The sequence below is a fragment of the Phyllobates terribilis genome, unplaced genomic scaffold (assembly GCF_046119375.1).
Source record: "Phyllobates terribilis strain yellow unplaced genomic scaffold, ASM4611937v1 Scaffold_13__5_contigs__length_258822181, whole genome shotgun sequence".
Classification (NCBI taxonomy): domain Eukaryota; kingdom Metazoa; phylum Chordata; class Amphibia; order Anura; family Dendrobatidae; genus Phyllobates; species Phyllobates terribilis.
The window spans coordinates 219,174,279-219,196,060 of NW_027362773.1; the positions used below are offsets into that span (position 1 = coordinate 219,174,279).

The 21,782-nt window shown below is 41.7% G+C and overlaps 1 protein-coding gene across 2 annotated transcripts in view; it reads right to left on the minus strand.

Moving 5' to 3' along the window:
• SMPD3 (sphingomyelin phosphodiesterase 3) overlaps positions 1-21,782 on the minus strand; it is a 309,603-nt gene that overhangs the window by 77,130 nt on the left and 210,691 nt on the right. The gene's annotated exons all lie outside the window — the stretch shown is intronic.

Below are 21,782 nucleotides of genomic sequence, written 5' to 3' on the forward strand. Positions count from 1 at the left end.
TTACTAACTCTTTTGCACATGAAGACGGGAATACGTTTGATCTGATCTTCTCCCGGCTCAACTCAGTGCATGATTTTAATAACTCCCCTCTCCCACTCTCTGACCACAACCTTCTTTCATTCTCAATCAAGAACTGTCACTCCACTCAGGATACCCCCACTTACCACTCTTCTAGGAATATACGTGCCATTAATACCAAACTTATGAATAATTTGCAGTCATCATTGGCCTCAATCTCCTTCATCTCATGTCCTGACTCTGCCCTGAAAGATTATAATGAAACACTGCAAAGTGCCCTGGATGAAGCTGCACCTCGTACATACAGTGGTGGCCAAAAGTATTGGCACCCCTGCAATTCTGTCAGATAATACTCAGCTTCTTCCTGAAAATGATTGCAATCACAAATTATTTTTAATTATTATCTTCATTTAATTTGTCTTCAATGAAAAAACACAAAAAGAATTGTCCTAAAGCCAAATTGGATATAATTCCACACCAAACCTAAAAAAGGGGGTGGACAAAAGTATTGGCACTGTTTGAAAAATCATGTGATGCTTCTCTAATTCGTGTAATTAACAGCACCTGTAACTTACCTGTGGCACCTAACAGGTGTTGGCAATAACTAAATCACACTTGCAGCCAGTTAACATGAATTAAAGTTGACTCAACCTCTGTCCTGTGTCCTTGTGTGTACCACATTGAGCATGGAGAAAAGAAAGAAGACCAAAGAACTGTCTGAGGACTTGAGAAACCAAATTGTGAGGAAGCATGGGCAGTCTCAAGGCTACAAGTCCATCTCCAAAGACCTGAATGTTCCTGTGTCTTCCGTGCGCAGTGTCATCAAGAAGTTTAAAGCCCATGGCACTGTGGCTAACCTCCCTAGATGTGGACGGAAAAGAAAAATTGACAAGAGATTTCAACGCAAGATTGTGCGGATGGTGGATAAAGAACCTCGACTAACATCCAAACAAGTTCAAGCTGCCCTGCAGTCCGAGGGTACAACAGTGTCAACCCGTACTATCCGTCGGCGTCTGAATGAAAAGGGACTGTATGTTAGGATACCCAGGAAGACCCCACTTCTTACCCCGAGGCATAAAAAAGGCATGCTGGAGTTTGCCAAAACTTACCTGAGAAAGCCTAAAACGTTTTGGAAGAATGTTCTCTGGTCAGATGAGACAAAAGTAGAGCTTTTTGGGAAAAAGCGTCAACATAGAGTGTACAGGAAAAAAAAAGAGGCATTCAAAGAAAAGAACACGGTCCCTACAGTCAAACATGGCGGAGGTTCCCTGATGTTTTGGGGCTGCTTTGCTGCCTCTGGCACTGGACTGCTTGACCGTGTGCATGGCATTATGAAGTCTGAAGACTACCAACAAATTTTGCAGCATAATGTAGGGCCCAGTTTGAGAAAGATGGGTCTCCCTCAGAGGTCATGGGTCTTCCAGCAGGACAATGACCCAAAACACACTTCCAAAAGCACTATAAAATGGATTGAGAGAAAGCACTGGAGACTTCTAAGATGGCCAGCAATGAGTCCAGACCTGAATCCCATAGAACACCTGTGGAGAGATCTCAAAATGGCAGTTTGGAGAAGGCACCCTTCAAATATCAGGGACCTGGAGCAGTTTGCCAAAGAAGAATGGTCTACAATTCCAGCAGAGCATTGTAAGAAACTCATTGATGGTTACCGGAAGCGGTTGTTCACAGTTATTTTGGCTAAAGGTTGTGCAACCAAGTATTAGGCTGAAGGTGCCAATACTTTTGTCTGGCCCATTTTTGGAGTTTTGTGTGAAATGATCAATGATTTGATTTTTGCTTCATTCTCTTTTGTGTTTTTTCCTTGCAAGCAAATTAAATGAAGATAATAATACCAAAGATTTTGCGATTGCAATCATTTTCAGGAAGAAACTGAGTATTATCTGACAGAATTGCAGGGGTGCCAATACTTTTGGCCACCACTGTATAGAACAACTTGGCACAGATGCCGGCAACCATGGCACACGCCGCAAACATGTTTCTCCAGCAGTGCTCCAGGTGCGCTGAATGTCTGTAGAGAAAAACCAATCTGGTAGAAGATTTCATCCATTATACATTTATGCTTAACACATTCAACTCAGCCCTTCACCTCTCCAAACAAGCTTACTTTGACACTTTTCATTCCCTCCTCAGTCCAAGAGTTCAGGCCCACTAACCTCAGCACTGATGATCTGGCCAATTATTTCAAAGAAAAAAATTGACCATATCGGACAATAAATTTTCTCTCAATCCCCTATTATCATGCATTTTCTTCCCACCTGCACTTCATCTAGCTCACTTTCTGTCTTTGAAGAAAAGGTTACCCAGCTCCTCTTATCTTCTCATCCAACTACCTGCACCAAGGACCCTATTCCCTCACATCTCCTTCAGTCCCTTTCCCCGGCTGTCACTACTCACCTAACTAAAATATTTAACCTCTCTCTTTCTTCTGGTATCTTTTTCTCCTCCTTCAAACATACCAGCATATACCTATTACTTAAAGGGGTTGTCCAGTACTTTTAAAAATATGCCAATGTGTTTTAATGATAAATAGAAGCTTCTTTCTAATTACCTCCTGGTGCTGTTTCTGCCTGTGAACGGCACTATTGGTGACCGCTCACAGGCAGCACATGACCCCCGGCTGCAGCCGGCTCTGACATCCGCTGACGTCATGACAAGTCCAGGCTGCAGCCGAGGGTTCCTCTTCCGGTTACCCCGCGAATCACACCCGGCATCCACCGTGCGCCCTCCCTGTCCCTATTTAATGGGAAAGCGCGCGGTGGATGCTAGGTGTGATGCGGGGAATAACCTCGCCCACAACCCAGCAGCCACCGTGGGGACCCCAACACTGAGTCACGCCTCACTTGACGTGACGTCAGCGGGGGGTCATGTGCTGCCTGTGAGCGGCCACCGATAGCGCAGCTCACAGGCAGAAACAGCACCAGGAGGTAATTAGAAAGAAGCTTCTATTTATCATTAAAACACATTGGCATATTTTTAAAAGTACTGGACAACCCTTTTAAAAAAACATCCCTCGACCAAAACTGCGCTGCTAGCTACAGACCTGTCTCTAATCTCCCGTTCATTTATGAACTTCCAGATAGTTTGGTCCACTCCCGTCTAATCTGTTATCTCTCAGCTAAAGCTCTTCCTGACCTTTTACAATCCGGTTTCTTCTCTTTACAAAGCTGCCCTTACCAAAGTATTTAATGATCTATTAATAGCTAAATCTAATGGTCACTAGTATTGATGAGCGAGCATGGTCGGTCGAACACCGAGTATCTTCAGTGTGCTCGGTGTTATGTTTAAATCACTCCCGTGTGCATGATTTGTCACTGTTTGACAGCTTTAATACATGTAAGAAATGACAAAGAAACAGACATTCCTCACATGTATTAAAGCTGTCAAACAGTTGCAAATCATGCACACGGGAGTGATTTAAACATAACACTGAGTACGGTGAAGATACTAGGTGTTTGCCTGAGCATGCTCAACAGAACATATTCGCTCATCACTAGCCACTACACCATCCTGATTCTCCTTGATCTCTCTGCAGCATTCAACACTGTGGATCACCAGCTCCTCCTCCTTCTACTAACCTTCCCAAACCAAGTATTGCCATTTCCGTGTGTGGTTCTACACCGACTGTCTTGGGGTAAGCACTTTTTACCATTTGCTTTTCATGTTTCCCCTATTTCCTCATAGATTGTAAGCTTGCAAGCAGGGCCCTCATGCCTCTTGGTATTATTATTATTTATTATTATAGCGCCATTTATTCCATGGAATAAGGGATATATATAGCAAAAACAATTACAATAATCTTGAACAAAAACGTGTCAGCGACTTGTGCAGGAGGAGCGAGAACCCTGCCCGCGAGAGCTCACAGTCTACAAGGGATGGTTGAGGGTATCTGTTGCATTATGTGTTACTCTGTAATGTATTTATTGTCTGTACAAGTCCCATCTGTAATGTAAAGTGCTGGGGAATATGTTGGCGTTATTGAAATAAAAATTATTATTAGTATTTTTTTTGGTCCAAAAATGCTGTGGCTAGATGTCTGATGGGCGTCAACAGGGAAATGTTAAATGTTGTACTGTTTTTTTATGGTGACTTTTTTTAAAGGTTTTTTTATGGTTGCTGCCAATTTTTTTAAAAACACAGCATGCTTTAAGTATAATTTTTTGGGGGCCATTTTGTTGTGTTTTTTTTCCTTCCTATCGACTTCCATAATTTTTTTCAAAGTATATAGTTACGTGTAATACATTTTTTGTGGCTTTTTAGTTGTGTTTTTATATATTAAAATTAATGTGATTCTATAAACAATCATGAGATCATATATTTTATGATCTGTGAATTACATGACATGTAATGTTTAAAACGCAACAAGAAAGCCAAAAAAAATTAATAGTTAAAAATGGCAGAGAATGCACAAGTAAAAGTAAAAATAGTTCTAAATATGTTTATTGGCCCAATTTTTAAAGTTCTTGGTAAGACATTGTTACTAATAATCTTCAATATCTAATCACTTTATGCTCAGAGAGACAAATGCGCTTCTATAATAGAGCCATTCTAGAGGAAGTTAATTGATGGGTTTTCCCTTCTAAATGTCATTAGGGAAGATTAGGGGCTTTGATCATTGAGGGTCTGATAAATGGGAGCCCACCAAACCTAAGAACTGGGTTCCCAAAGTCCACTGGATAAATGGAGTCGTGACCCCTGATCTCTTCACTTCTATGGGAATCACAATATAACTATACTGGGATAACCTTCCTAATTTATCATTGTGTTTTTGGACAAGGGGATGAAGCAGGAACCATGAAAGATCTAGTAGAATACATAAATACCATGGATATGAAAGGGAAACTTGAGGAGATTTTTCTAATAAGGTTCAGGGGAATACACAAACAAAATCTTGTCTAAAAATCCAAGAGGGAATAAAGAGGTTTAGAATGATAGGAGAGGGGGAAAAATCTCACTATATGCGGGTGATTTATTAATTTGTCCCTATGACTATAGCATACTTACCCTGCTCTAGTAACATCTGCTTCTGTCACCAGAGGCAGCCAAACTAACACTTTGCCAGAATTGGTAGTTGGTGCAGGCAATGCCCAAGCTAAGTGTATGTGTTGTTAGGTGTTGTGGTGCCACCCAGTATGTGTTTTTACTGAACAACCTTTGGGTTGATTAGCAGGTGTGATTAACATCTTGATCTGTGGTTAGTAGGACAAAGCCACACACTATTTAAACTCTCAGCAGTCTGTTGAGAGTTGCCAGTGATTGTATTGGGTTTATTCCTATACTCCAGTGTGCTATCCTTGATGTTGTATCCTGATCCTGACATGGCTTGAGACCCTGAACTTTTGGTACCGGGCCCTGGCTATTACTTTGGCTTTGCTATTGCTATTGATTTTGACCCTGTTCTTGCCACTCCAGTTATTGACCTCTAATCTGACTACTCGTGTCTCAAATGCTCTCCTTCGGCCAGCTGCTACTCTTTTAACCCAACTGAGGGAGCCCTGTTGTAAGTGCAAAGTCCTGTATATGGGTTAATGGGTGAAGGCCAGGGTGCTTCTTGGACCTACTAAATGGAGTGGCTAGTGCCAAGTCTGACCGAAGTAGCATTTTGAGCCGATAGACGCCGATCGTTACAGTAGCATCAACAAATCAATTGCACATATTATGCAAACTATTGGTAAGTTGTGTTATTTATAAGAACTAAATATTAATCGCAACAACTCACAGCTCCTCCCCTTTGAATCCAATTATGGCCACGAAAGAGACTGAATAAAAAATATTGAGCTAGTCTAATAGTTTTGAATATCTGAGCATGCATATTTCTAGGGAACGAAGCCAACATATGAAATTTTTTTTGCTTATTAAGAATATCAGGGCTAGAATCAGATTCTAGAAAAAATGCCCTTCAATCTAGCGTATAAAATAGGTGTGATAACAAAATGATAACCTTGCATGTGCTTGGTAACTACAAGTTATTGCATGTGTTTGGTAACGCTTGTGTGACTTGGACATCAAGATCTTTAGACTGCGTAAAGTGCTGCGATGAAGTTGCTGTATTAAGCTATGTGCACATGATGTATTTTGAATTAAAGTGAATCCACCGAGTTTTTCAAGCAGAAGACGCTTCAGGAAAATTAACTAATTCTCTGAATTAGTATTCACAGACTGAGACTAACACTCTCATTTTCATTCTGGTACATCAGCAGTGAAGTAGTACACCTCAATCGCATTAGACCTTTTTCTATCCCTATGCTGTGTGCTCTGAGCTCCTATCCCTAAACAGTACAAGCATAAAAAGGTGTTCCTTCTGTAATACCCAAGAGTTGTGTATTACTAGAAACTCTGTATGGGTTATTTATAGTATGTAAGGGTTTATATTAATCTTATCGTCAGTCAGCACTTATTATACTTGTTGGAAGAGAAACCAATATCCAAACCAAGCAGGTTGCTAAGAGAGTAGTTTGGTGGGTGGAGTTTTATACATAAAAGTTATGGTAAGAATAATTCTAGTCAGAGCAGAGAGAGTGTTAGGCTATGTGCCCACGTTGCATTTATGAAGCAGAAAATTTCTGCTGCATAAATGCAAGTCCTCTCCCGGAAAAACGCATGCGGAATTCCGCACGCGTTTATCGCGCATTTTTCGCGCGTTTATCACGCGTTTTCCACATGCGGAATTGCCTTGCGTTTTTTATGCATTGGACAAAGGCAATTCCGCTTGCGGAAACGCAAAATTAAATGACATGCTGCGGATTTTTGAACGCGGCATAAACGCTGCGGAAAAATCCGCAGCATGTGCATAGAACTTGCGGAATCCCATTGGGGACCATGGGGTGCGGATATACATGCGTTTTTCAAGCGTTTACGCTGCGGAAATTCCGCAGCATATACGCTTGAAAAATGCTACGTGGGCACACAGCCTTACTCAGAAAGAGTTCAGAGTCAATAGTCTAGGAAGAGAAGCTCAGTGAGTCAAACAGCACAGGAAAGCATGTGAGGGAATTTATTCCCCTGTTCCACCAGGCCGTTACTGAGCAGCTAGTCAGAAGAAAGTGTGAGAGAATTCCACAAGACATCTACTGCTGGGGTGAGTGATGCCCTGATACTACTGGGCACACAGGTCTCCTGCCATTGCATAGACTGCAGAAAGAACATTCGACCAGGAGTAGTTACTCATAGCAACTATGGGGAAATGTTCCCTAGCACGACTCACACATTAATAAAGGTTAGTGAGTCTGGGACATGGAGGCCATCCAGGGATTGCAATCCTGAAAGGGTGGAAGGTAGTTTCCACAGCGTGCAGTACTGGACACCAGACTTAGGCACTGGAGGGACTTGCTGTCATGCGGTCTTCTTATGTTCCTGGTTCTCTGTCTCTGCTGCCATATGCTGTCTGTGATTTGGGACTGTTTTGCCATCTGCACGTGTTTTCCAATGCGCCATCTCTGGCTGTGCTGAAGTAAAAGTTAACCTGTTCATCGTTAACCTGACTCCTGACTACTCCCTGACTCTCCTGTTCTCCCTCTGCACCTACATCATGGGGAATGCCATCAACACCACACAACTCAGAGGGAACAGTAAACAGCACCGTTTAACCCCCACAGTCATGTGTCCTTTTCAGTGTGACCTCCTTGCTCGGCCATCACTGACCATGTAACAGGGACCCAGAGGATCTGACCCATGCCCGGCGTACTGGGGGGCTCTCATTGCCCTGCGCTTTGGTTACCACACTTGGCCACCCCCTTTTTTACTAGCTATGATAGCACCCCTTAGTTGGCTGTGCCTGACACCATTGGCACGTTCACTGAGTATTCACCAGTGTGTGACATGGCGTTGGCATTTTTACCCAATCCTTGTGAATTGAATCACAGAGCATTTCAATTCACGGGGAACGGCAAATTTCATGAAAATTCGACTGCCACTTTTTCCTCCGAGGATTCTGTTTACTAGAATCTCATTACGAGTTGGAGAGATCCATCTGGGTGATATATCTGTAGCGCCCCGCGGGTTCGGTAGCTACAGAGGTATTGCACCTCACCCAGAGGTGTGATATCTCACTCTCAGGTAAGAATGGAGTGTGGATCAGAACCCTGACACCTGCATGCATTACACCACATTTCCGGGGGGCAGGGCGACCGATGTGCTCCAAGTAGAGCACGACAGTCCCTGTCCCTGGCTGGAGTGGGGGGGAGGGAACACCGAGGAAGGGGGGACCCTGTAGTGCATAGGAGGGAGAGGGCAGTTCCTGGGTGCACCGAGTAGGAGGTATAAAAGGTGGGCACCATCTTAGTTCAGGGGAGTTCAGTCAGAGAGAAGACAGGGAGCAGAGGCTCAGACCAAGCTTTGCTCCACAGGCAGGCCTGGGAGAGCGGCCGGAGCCTGGAGGAAGGAGAAGGAAGAGGAGCGGAAGAGGCTCCAGGAACAAGGAACGAAGAGACCCCAGGGGTGTGGACCAGCGAGTCACCACCGCACGCCCGAATCTACCTGCGTAGGGGGGTCAGGCCAAAGGGGGAGACCGGTCCCCGAAACTAGTGGAGGCGGGGAACTACCCTCAGCTAGAAACTGGAGGCTGTGACATTTTTTGTGGCGCAGCCCCTCGCTACACCCGCTAGGAAGGCACCACATACGGTCAGGGAAATGGCACCAACGTTTACCCGAGAAGGCCAGAGGCAGCCGGACAGAAACGTGGTCACTGGTGGCGTATGACAGACCAGAGAAAGGACACACAAAGGGGGTCCTGTGAAACGCTCCAAAGTTATCTGGGAGTCGGCCGAGCCCCTCCCCTGGTGAACACAGTGCGACGTGGGATGTTATGACCAGCTGGAGTAACGTGGATAAAGAACTGTGAGTAAATACCCTGGACTGCATTACAGGACTCTGTGTCGTTACTGCTGCTCCCGTGCACCATCACCCCCAACATCCGCACTCGCTGCCCTGAGGCTATACTCCTCCCGTGGGGAGTTATACTACCCTCTGCTTCACCCACAACACCAGCCTCAGCGGTCTGTCCTGCAGCGGTGGTTCACTCTGACCGCAATCCACAGGTGGCGTAGTTGGACATTTAATCACAAAACCCTATAAATAGACCGCCATTTGGGTTGACCACCCTGAGCCACAGGACAGGGTCCCCGCCACGCAAGGACTACAACCCCCATCATCCACAAAAGGTCCGGTTCCGGGTATCCCCACACACACACGGCCCAGGGGGCGCGTCATATCTTGTTGGGTTATTAGTTAGGGTATGGAACAGTACAAACGGGTCCAGGCTTCAGTTTCCTGTATGGCAGGTTTATAAAATGTGACTAAGATCAAAAGTAGGAAAAATAGGAGATTTCACCAGTTGGGTAATGACAAAGAATATGCACAAAGCAAACTAAATATTACATTAGCACCAAGCACAAAGTTACACAGTCTTTTATGCTTCCATGCAAGATGAAAATACTACTTATAGATTTGTGACAATAATCAAACATTGAACTAATTTTGGCTAAGAAAAAAATAAATTATATATATTTTTTCAAAATTCATTATAGCACAGAAATGGATGAATTGGAATTAAACCTATGTGGTAAAATTGCCAACCACCAACTGTCTCATCTAGAATTGTACTTATAGATATGTTCCTATATCTCTTCTTTTCTATTGTAATATTTTTTTAATATACTTCTCTTGAATATCATCAAAAGATTATAAGGTCTGGCACTTCCTTACCATGGTGTGTAGAAAGAAAAAACCCGTTAAAGTAAGCGGCTTTGATAAATTCATGCCTTAATATATCCTGTTCTCTCATTAGCCACTGCGGCACAGAGTATGAAAAGTGGATCTTGCTGCACATTTATACCAGCCGGATCATATGGTCTCTTTAGGTCACTCACTAACTTTTAGAAAAGTACAAAAAGTCTCAACAGGCAAACCCTTAATCTTTGTTTTGTCATCATAGAAATATATATTCTTGTATGATTTATTTTTTTTATATGCCATAACTGACAGTATTTGTAGTGTATATTGAAGAGTATGGGAAGAAGGTTTTATCTCTTTCAATATGTTTAGCTGATACTGTTATAGGCCAGAATCGTTCAGCATTAGAGCTGATTGAATCTTTAATAAATTCAAATTCACCAGGTTTGGCAAATTTTTCAGAAAACTTTATTGCAAATTGCAGGTACTCCAATTTCCCTGAAAAGATGTATATAATGCTATAAGGTCTTCTGTGACTGTATCTGACTCATTTTAGTCTCTTTAACACAAATACAACCCTGGCAAAAATTATGGAATCACCGGGCTCGGAGGATGTTCATTCAGTTGTTTAATGTTGCTGAAAAAAAGCAGATCACAGACATGGCACAGAACTAAAGTCGTTTCAAATGGCATCTTTAGGGCTTTAAAAAACACTTAAAGAAATCAAGATTAAAAATGTGGTACTCAGTAAGGGTCATTTTTTTCAGACCAAGCAGAGGGAAAAAATTGTGGAATCACTCAATTCTGAGGAAAAATTTATGGAATCATGAAAAACAAACACACAAAAGAACACTCCAATACATCACTAGTATTTTGTTGCACCACCTCTGGCTTTAATAACTGCTTGTAGTCTCTGAGGCATGGACTTAATGAGTGACAAACAGTACTCTTCATCAATCTGGCTCCAACTTTCTCTAATTGCTGTTGCCAGATCAGCTTTGCAGGTTGGAGCCTTGTCATGGACCATTTTCTTCAACTTCCACCAAAGATTTTGAATTGGATTGAGATCCGGACTATTTGCAGGCCATGACATTGACCTTATGTGTCTTCTTTCAAGGAATGTTTTCACAGTTTTTGCTCTATGGAAGGATGCATTATCATCTTGAAAAATTATGTCATCATTCCCAAACATCCTTTCAATTGATGGGATAAGAAAACTGTCCAAAATATCAATGTAAACTTGGGCATTTATTGAAAATGTAATGACAGCTATCTCCCCAGTGCCTTTACCTGACATGCAACCCCATATCATCAATGACTGTGGAAATTTGCATGTTCTCTTCATGCAATCATCTTTATAAATCTCATTGGAACGGCACCAAACAAAAGTTCCAGCATCATCACCTTGCCCAATGCAGATTCGCCATTCATCACTGAATATGACTTTCATCCAGTCATCCACAGTCCACGATTGCTTTTCCTTAGCCCATTGTAACCTTGTTTTTTTCTGTTTAGGTGTTAATGATGGCTTATGTTTAGCTTTTCTGTATGTAAATCCCATTTCCTTTAGGCGGTTTCTTACAGTTCGGTCACAGACATTGACTCCAGTTTCCTCCCATTCGTTCCTTATTTGTTTTGCTGTGCATTTCCTGTTTTGGAGACATATTGCTTTAAGTTTCCGGTCTTGACGCTTTGATGTCTTCCTTGGTCTACCAGTATGTTTGCCTTTAACAACCTTCCCATGTTGTTTGTATTTGGTCCAGATTTTAGACACAGCTGACTGTCAGCAACCAACATCTTTTGCAACATTGCGTGATGATTTACCTTCTTTTAAGAGTTTGATAATCCTCTCCTTTGTTTCAATTGACATCTCTCGTGTTGGAGCCATGATTCATGTCAGTCCACTTGGTGCAACAGCTCTCCAAAGTGTGATCACTCCTTTTTGGATGCAGACTAACGAGCAGATTTAATTTGATGCAGGTGTTAGTTTTGGAAATTAAAATTTACAGGGTGATTCCATAATTTTTTCCTCAGAATTGAGTGATTCCATAATTTTTTCCCAATGCTTGGTCTGAAAAAAATTACCCTTACTGAGTACCACATTTTTAATCTTGATTTCTTTAAGTGTTTCTTAAAGCCCTAAAGTTGCCATTTGAAATGACTTTAGTTTTGTGCCATGTCTGTCATCTGCTTTTTTTCAACAACATTAAACAACTGAATGAACATCCTCGGAGCCCAGTGATTCCATAATTTTTGCCAGAGGTTGTACAATCTTAGTATTGTTAATGTGACTTCACCATAGAAATGATGGTAATTTAATAATACAATACACTGGCAGACTTATGAAGTTTTTTTTTTAATAAAAATAAACTACCCAAAAATGATCCCTTTTAATCTTTATGATCAGGCAGATTGCTCTGTGAAAATCACTGACTTAAACTGACAGTGCCACTGTTAGAGGTAACATCAACATACTGTGACTGAGACAAATAATGTGCCATATATTCCATAATGCACTCCGCTCCTTCCCCAATATACCTGCTAGAGGCAATGGAGGCTAATTGTGACCTCATTTTTGTAGTACAACTGCCTGGATGGCTGGTGCCACTGATGGTGGTGCTTCTCCTGATACATCATTAGCCTTGCTATATATTCTTTTCCTTGTACAGTACCTCATTGCCATTACCATTTTTCTTTTGCTATACATTTTGAACAACCCTCTAATTAACTTTTGACAATCTTTTGAATCTCAATTCTTCAACTTTCACAAAAAAGGACGCAATAAGAAATGCCAAGAGAGTACATGTGCAAACAGCAGAATGTGGCAGCTGGCACAAGTATCAGTGTGGCAGGCACAGTTGTCAAATTTTACTAGTAAGACAGGTGTGCAAAAACAGACATGCACAGTTGAATGTCTACATTGTTCAACCCTCTTTACAAAAATAACAAAATAAGAAATGTTAGGGAGGTATACAGGGCATTTTACCAGTGTGGTGTGTACAGATGTAACCTTTGACTAGTAAAACACATGTGCAAAAAAAAAATTGTTTGTGATACACTTTGTGAGGTAGACAGTCACATTTAAATGTCTGGATTTTGGGGAATTTTCTTTTGTATTTAAAAAAAACAATTATTCTCCCTTCACAAAAACAATTGTGCAAGAAATGCAAAAACTCAGTACAGTTGTGTGTGACAAGCTAGCACACTGTCTGACACTGATTTCAGATTTTTTTCCTGTAGCTACCAGCTGCTTTCTAGTGCATTAAGAATGAAGAAAAAAAGTTTATAAATGTATTTCAAATGCAGCAGTACAAATGCCAGTTATACCATATCACTGTTCAATCACAGAGGCACTGCTGCTGGTACCTCTCTTATTTCCCCCTCTCCCCCTATTAACTGAATCCCTGCATTATTTGCAAACTACTACTCACATCTTCTTCACTGCTGTAGTTATTCAATACATTACTGTCTGAAGTATTTGTCCAATTATTTAGAGATTTAGATTCCTATCTGTGTTGCTGAGATGTGAACTTTGTCATTCTCTCACTATCCTGAAGCTCACCTAAATTTCTACTGCATTCCCAACTTAGGCTTTTATACAGCCTATGATATTCCCTACTGATTGACTGCTCTAAACCATGTGATTTCATAGCTGCATGGCATTATGGGGTAACCTGTGCTGCTGTTCCTCAGGTAATGAAGGAATAGCCACCACACTCTCACTGTATCCACCTGAGGCCATGACAGCCTACTGTGGCTTATACAATATTCTGCAATGTGTAATATAGTGACAGCCATTTTTTGGGCAATTTGTAAATTGTTTGAATGTGCTGGGACCCGAAAATTTTAGGAAATTTAATCAATTCTATCATCTCTATTGAGCATGTAAATCTGTATGATAAAATGCTGTCATTTTGTATAAGTGGACCAGACACTGGCTTGGACTGGCCCACAGGAGAACAGGAGATCCTCCGGTGGGCCTCTGGGCCACCACACTCTTATATGGGCAGTACTTGGCACAATATACTTGAATCACTACGTACAGACAAAGGCGGCACCTTATTCAGTTAACAATCTACCCAGTTCATTGTTATATAAATTTGTGATTGAGGATAATGCCACATTTGCATGAAGCGGAAAAGTGGGGCCCTGGAGATGATTACTGGTGGGCTCTTTGCACTCCAGTCCGACACTGACTAGGGTATATTTGGCATACGTCTAATCTATCAAGGTGAAAATTGAGCATGCTGTGTGTCACATATGTAAATTAGTGCCAGATCATCACTGTGAGTGTTGTAATAAGGGAACAACTTTGGGACTGATGGAAGGCATGTTGTGGGATGGAACTGTGTTGTGACTGAAGTGAAACACATGACTGCCTGAAATAGAAAAGGAATTCTTCCATCATTCATAGTATTACTATGAAAGAAAAGTAGACACTAGTTCCCTGGGCAGTAAGGAAAGCTATAGGTCCAGCCTTTCTCTGATGGGTATTAAAAACTTCCATTTTATTTTAATTACCTTAAAATATTACTCAACAAACGGGTCTACATATAGTGGATTAAAATTGTGGTGTCCTGTGTGTTGCTGTATATACACTAATTTATATTGATCAGCCCGATTGACATTGTATTTTTAGTTACCGTGGCATGTAAAAGTTTGGGCACCCATGTTCAAAATTACTGTTATTGTGAACAGTTAAAGTGCACCTGTCAGCAGGATTGTGCTTAGTAAACCACATACACAGTCAGTTGGGCGCTGTTACACTGAGTAAAATGATACCTTTGTTGATGAAATCCATCCAGTGGTTCTTTTATAATCGTTACTTTCATTTCTGCCATAATGATATGCATGTGCTCTGGTCCTCTCATTATGTATTCATGTATGTCTATCTCTGCCTTGTGACAGGTCACTGTGCCTACTATTTTACATACTTTGTAATTTCTGTGTCACATTGAAATATACATTCCCCCAAGATGGCCACCACGACCGCCAGTGCACACGCGGGCGCCATTTTGCTTTTGGCAATTTGGGTGCAGTAATATGGTGCCACGCATGCTCAGTAGCATCTCTCGGCAACCGAGAAATGCTACTGCGCAACTGTGGGCGGCGGGGGGCCATAGTGCTGCAGGCAAATTTCTTTTTCCTCTAGCAAAATGGCATCCACGCGTGCTCAGTAGCTAAGCTTGTATGTAGTTACAGATTTGTGCTGCGGTGGCAGTGGATACTAGGCTGGGCCGTTCTTTGTCAGCGCCTTTCTTTTCCCATATGCCAGTAGCAGTGGCTGAAGAGTAATCATCTTAAAGGTAAGTATGGATCCTCTCTCATGGACATTTAGGGCTCATTATTTTCCTAGTGGTTTGGAGCCAGACCTCTTCTCCTTATATACAGAAACTTTAGTAAAGAAGGCGCAATGAGTCAATGAGAGAACAAGTCCAAAGATCACAATTACGTTCATTCCAACAATGCATGGGGATGTGAAATAAAAACAATAGCTGTAAGATAGCCTTTCCCAGAATGAGGGGGTCGTCCCTGTACTTTCAGACAGACTGATCTTATTGAATAGAGTACATGCAAATCACTTTATTAAAAAATGATGTCTTAGCCATGCAAAATTCACTCCACAATGCCAGGCACAACATGTTTCCCTTCTTTCTAACTTGCTGCCAACTGCCTGTTGTTAAGTGTAATCCATCTCTAGCAGCAAAGACTTAAAGACTTAAAGGGAATATGTCAGCAAGTTTTTGATATACAATTAGAAAGCAGCATAACAAGAAAGCCTGATTCCAGGGATGTATCACTTACTGGGCTGCTTGGTGTAGTTTTGTAGTACCTGTTTTGGCTAATGTAGATGTAGCAGAGCTAAGTCTTCTGCACTGTGTATAACCCCACCCACATCCCTGACTGGCAGCTTCCCATGTACATAAGCATTGTGAGCTACACAGTTGTTGGGGCGGGGTTACACAGATTAGCCTGACTGCTGGTCATGTGTGCTGTAGTCCTGCAGTGATAATCTCCTGCTGATAAAACGCTATTTGCCTTGAAACTACAACACACAACCTATTAAGAGACAAATTCCTGGAATCAGGGTCTCCTGCTCTATATTATGCTGCTCTCGGTTTAAATAGAAAAAACCTGTTGACAGATTCACTTTAAAGACAGATTACAGGAAGGGAGAATGAGTTTCAGTCAAACTGCATACAGTCATAACAGAGAGGGGGGAGATTGAATATTTCAGTTTAGGGCATGGAACCCATTGGACAATGTTAGGGGCAGCGCATGTTGGGAAGTTGTGAGGGAGAAAAAAGTTCTAGCACCTAGTATACTTTGAGAATGCTGATGAAAAGGAACCACCTGCTCAAAAAAAGTGAATAGAAAGCTACAGGGTATGAGAATCTGGATAGTTCCTGGAGATATTAAACTGATTTGTGGGGGGGTTGAGACAGCAAAACCATGCTTTTCTACAGGTTTTGTGTGAAAAGATACGTAAGCTTCAGTTATTAGCATTCTGTTGGTTTATTGTTACCAGAAACTACAGTGACACATTTGCTTTCCATGACTACAGCGCTAATTAAAATCTCTAACTGAATAATTTATTTCTGAATTATTATTATTTATTTTTAGAGCACCATTAATTCCATAGCGCTGTACATGAGAAGGGGTTCATAGAATCATAGAATGGTAGAGTTGGAAGGGACCTCCTGGGTCATCTGGTCCAACCCCCTGCTCAAAGCAGGATTCACTAGATCATCTCAGACAGATGTCTGTCCAGCCTCTGTTTGAAGACGTCCATTGAAGGGGAACTCACCACCTCTCGTGGCAGCCTGTTCCACTCATTAATCACCCTAACTGTCAAAAAGTTTTTTCTAATATCTAATCTGTGTCTCCTCCCATTTAGTTTCATCCCATTGCTTCTAGTCTTTCCTTGTGCAAATGAGAATAAAGATGATCCTTCTACAATGTGACAGCCCTTGACATATTTGTAGACAGCTATTAAGTCTCCTCTCAGTCTTCTTTTTTGCAAGCTAAACATTCCCAAATCCTGCAACCGTTCCTCATAGGACAGGGTTTGCAGACCAGTCACCATTCTGGTCGCTCTTCTCTGAACTTGCTCCAGTTTGTCTATGTCTTTTTTAAAATGTGGTGCCCAAAACTGTACACAGTATTCCAGATGAGGTCTGACCAAAGAGGAGTAAAGACCGATAATGACTTCACGTGATCTAGACTGTATGCTTCTGTTAATGCATCCCAGAATTGTATTTGCCTTTTTTGCTGCTGCATCACACTGTTGACTCATGTTTAGTCTATGATCTATTAGTATACCTAAGTCTTTTTCACATGTACTGTTGCTTAGTCCTATTCCTCCCATTCTGTATATGCTTTTTTCATTTTTATTGCCCAGATGTAGTACTTTGCATTTTTCCCTGTTAAAAACCATTCTGTTGGTTGCTGCCCACTGCTCCAGTTTATTTAGGTCTTTTTGAATCCTCTCTCTCTCTTCTCTAGTATTAGCTATACCTCCTAGCTTTGTGTCATCAGCAAATTTAATCAGTTTACCCTCAATTCCTTCATCTAAATCATTGATAAAGATGTTGAACAATACAGGTCCCAGGACGGAGCCCTGTGGTACCCCACTTGAGACATTCATCCAGCTGGATGTGAAGCCATTTACAACCACCCTTTGAGTCCGATCACTAAGCCAGTTATGAATCCACCTAACAGTTGCCTGGTCCATTGCATACTTGGTCATTTTTTCAATAAGGATGGTGTGAGATACTTTGTCAAATGCTTTGCTGAAGTCAAGATATACTATATCTACAGCATTTCCCTGATCCACCCAGTCAGTGATTCTGTCATAGAAGGAAATTAAGTTAGTCTGACATGACTTGTTAGTTACAAACCCATGCTGACTCTGGTTAATCACTTCATTCTTATCCATGTACTTACATACATGTTGTTTAATAATTTGTTCAAAGATCTTTCCTGGTATAGAAGTCAGACTCACCGGCCTATAGTTCCCTGGGTCCACCTTCTTCCCCTTTTTGAAGATAGGAACAACATTTGCTCTTCTCCAGTCTTCTGGGACTTCTCCTGTTCTCCAAGAATTTTCAAAGATTATGGAGAGTGGCTCTAAAATTTCTTCTACGATCTCCTTCAGTACTCTGGGGTGTAATTCATCTGGACCTGGAGACTTGAACTCATTTATGTTAGCTAAATATTCCCTCACAATCTTTCTGTTTACAGATAACTTGGATTCCTCTATTCCTTTAAAAGGACAGTGAAGATCAGTTGATGTTACATTTTCTTTCTGAGAGAAAACAGATGCAAAATAGGAATTAAAAAGTTTGGCCTTCTCAACATCCTCTCTTACCATTTCTCCATTTTCATCCTGTAAAAATCCTATAGCATCTTTGACTTTTCTTTTACTTTTGACATACCCCCAAAATCCTTTTTTATTGCTTTTGACATCTCTTGCAAGCCTTAATTCATTGTCAGCTTTAGCTACCCTGATACGTGCCCTGCAGGAACTGCAGACTGCATTATAATCTTCTTTAGATATGCCTCCCTCTTTCCATTTAATAAACATTTCTTTCTTTCTTTTTAGCATGTGTTTAAGTTCTGTGTTCATCCATCCTGGTTTCCTTAAATGCTTCCCATTCTTCCTACTTTTCGGGATTGTTAACGATTGTGCTTTGAGAATCTCATTTTTAAAAATTTCCCATCCTTCCTGGACATTTTTGTCCTTAAGGACATCCAGCCATTGGATCCCTCCTATTCTCTTTCTGAGTCTCTTAAAATCTGCCTTTCTAAAATCTAACCTTGAAGTTTGAGTCTTCACATGTCTTCCTCCTCTAGTTATCCAAAATTCTATAATAGCATGATCGCTGCCTCCTAGGGTCCCAGCCACCTTTACCTCCTCAACCATTTCCTCCCTGTTTATAAGGATTAGATCCAAAGTAGCAGATCCCCTTGTTTTCTTCCCTACCTTTTGGAAGATAAAGTTGTCAGCAAGAGAGGATAAGAATTTGCTTGACCTGTTAGTTTTACTTGAGAGAGATTCCCAACAAATGTCTGGATAGTTGAAATCTCCCATGAGCACTACGTCATATTTTTTGGAGAACTTGGTCATTTGATACATAAAGAGTTCATCCATATCTTCAGCTTGCCCAGGTGGCCTGTAGTAAATGCCTACAATGGTGTCCTTTCCGTTGTTCTCTCCTTGTATTCTTACCCAAACAGTTTCCACAGAACTCCCAGTCTCTGAAGCTTCAATCTCTGTGCAGATATACGCTTTTCTAACATACAATGCAACACCTCCTCCTCGTTTATCAAGTCTGTTTCTTGCAAATAAGTTGTATCCTTTTAGCCTTTTATTCCAATCATGTGTATCGTCCCACCAAGTTTCAGTGATTCCAATGACATCATATTCCTTTTCCTGCATTAGTAGTTCCAATTCTCCTTGTTTGTTGCCCATGCTTTGTGCATTTGTATAAAAACATTTTAGTTTGTGATTGGTTTCTCTTCCTCCCATATTTTTATTATTTAAATTGTTTTGTCTTTGTTCTTCCTTTCCACTTCCAGTAGCAGAGATCTCAGTAGTATTTGTCAGCTGTATGGCTTTTTCTGGCCTTTTGCTTCCCTTCCCACATTGTTCTAGTTTAAAGCTCTTCTGATGAGTGTAGCAAGGCGACTTCCAAATACATGTTTTCCAGTCTTTGTAAGGTGCACCCCATCTCTAGCAAGTAGTCCATCGTATAGGTAATTCATTCCGTGATCCAGAAATCCAAATCCTTGTTGACGGCACCATCGACGTAGCCAGTTGTTCACCTGTAGAATCTTATTCCACCTCATTGTTCCATGGCCATCCACTGGGAGGATGGATGAGAAGACCACCTGCGCTCCCAATTCTTTCACTTTCTTGCCTAAGTCTTCAAAGTCACTGCAGATGGTTTCCAGGTCCTTTCTTGCGGTGTCATTTGTCCCCACATGTTACATACAAAAATACAAATGTAAATTATGGGAACAAACTACCAATGACAGACTGGTACAGAAAGGAGAGGGCCCTGCTCTTGTGGGCTTACATTCTACCGGATGAAGGGGAAGGAAACAGTAGGTTTGGGAGATTGTGGCAGCTGCGGTGGTGGTGAGGTGGGTCATTGCAGGCTGTACTTTTTCTTGAAGCGGTGGATTTTCAAGTTCCATCTCAGAATTCTGATTGTGGTGGATAATCGGATGGGGGATACTCAGGAGAAGTCTTGGAGGCGAATGGGTGAGGAATGTATGAGTGAGGAGGAGATAAAGAGGTCTTGGGAGGACCAGAGATTACGTGTTGGAAGATATCACAGGATTAGTTCGGAGATGGGCGGAGGATACAGATTATGGACTGCTTTGTAGGTCAGTGTTAGCAGTTTGAACTGGATATGTTCAGGAATTGGGAGCCAATGAAGGGATTTAGAGAGGGGAGAAGCAGAGGAGTAGCATGGGGAGAGGTGGATTAGTCGTGCAGCACAGTTAAGGACAGACGGAAGAGGTGCGAGAGTGTTAGGCCACAGAGAAGGATATTGCAGTAGTCGAGGTGGGAAATGATGAGGGCATGCATTAACATTTTAGTAGATTCAGGGTTGAGGAAATGACGGATTCTGGAAATATTTTTGAGTTGGAGGTGGCAGGAGGTGGTGAGAGCTTGGATGTATGGTTTGAAGGACACTGCAGAGTCGCGGGTTACTCCAAAGCTGCAGACCTCCGGTATTGCAGAGAGCGTGGTGTCATTAATTGTGATAGATAGTTTGGGTAGGAAAGATAGGTGAGATGGAAGAAAGATGACGAGTTCAGATTTGTCTACATCGAGCTTTAGGAAGGAGGAGGATATAGCTGATAGACACTCTGAGATTCTGAACAGCAGACGAGAGAGGTAGATCTGAGTGTCATCAGCATATAGGGGGGAATGGAAGATATGTGACTTTGAGTTGTCCCAGGCCAGAGGTATAGATTGAGAAGAGTAGGGGTCCTAGGACATAGTCTTGAAGGACACCAACAGAGAGAGGGCAGGATGAGGAGGTACTGTGGGAATCGGAGATGCTAAACGTGCATTTAGAAAGATATGAGGAGATCTAGGAGAGGGCAAGGTCTTTGACACCAAGGGAAGAGAGGATTTGCAGTAGTAGGTAGAGGACGACTGTGTCGAATTAAACGGAGTTATGATAACAGCTTTACAGTGTTTAATTTACCAGATGCACAATGAAAAATTGAGACTACTGGGAATTATATTCTGCTATATGTGACAGGTAGAAGTAGTGCTGTTGCTTCAAAAGCATCCAGTAAGTAGAAGAGTTAACACAATCACATGAGACAGTAAGTGGTTTGCTTCAGAAGCATTCAGCAACTAGAGGGGTTAACAAAGTCACAGCAGACAGGGAGTGGTTAGCAGAGCCCTAGGGGGATTGTGGGGAACTTGTTTACTGTCTAGAAGCAGCCAAAGGGATGAGTCTTGTGTGATATTTATCTCACAGAAACTCAGGCAAGTGAACCATAGTGAACAGGATTCAAGGAAAGAGTGAAGCTGAGCTAAGGTCAAATACTCTGTACTGCTAGTTGAGGAATTCTATCATTGGGCAGAAAGATAAGGATTGGAAGGAATTGTGTCGAAGGGATCATCTCCCTCACCAAACCCTCGCCCCCTCCATCTCACTGCAGGATAAAGAATGCTGTGTACTATTGTGCCTTTGTGAAGGAAAAGCCTGTAATTGTTTATGGAAAGCCTGTTGCTTTAACCCCTTAAGGATGGAGCCAATTATGTCCTTAATGACCAAGCCAAATTTTACAATTCTGACCACTGTCACTCTATGAAGTAATAACTCTGAAATGCTTCAACGGATCCCACTAATTCTGAGATTGTTTTTTCATAACATATTGTACTTCATGATAGTGGTACAATTTATTTGATATGACTTGCATTTATTTGTGAAAAAATCCCGAATTTGGTGAATATTTTCAAAATTTAGCAATTTTCAAAATGTGAATTTTCATGCCCTTAAATCAGAGAGATATGTCACACAAAATAGTTAATAAATAACATTCCC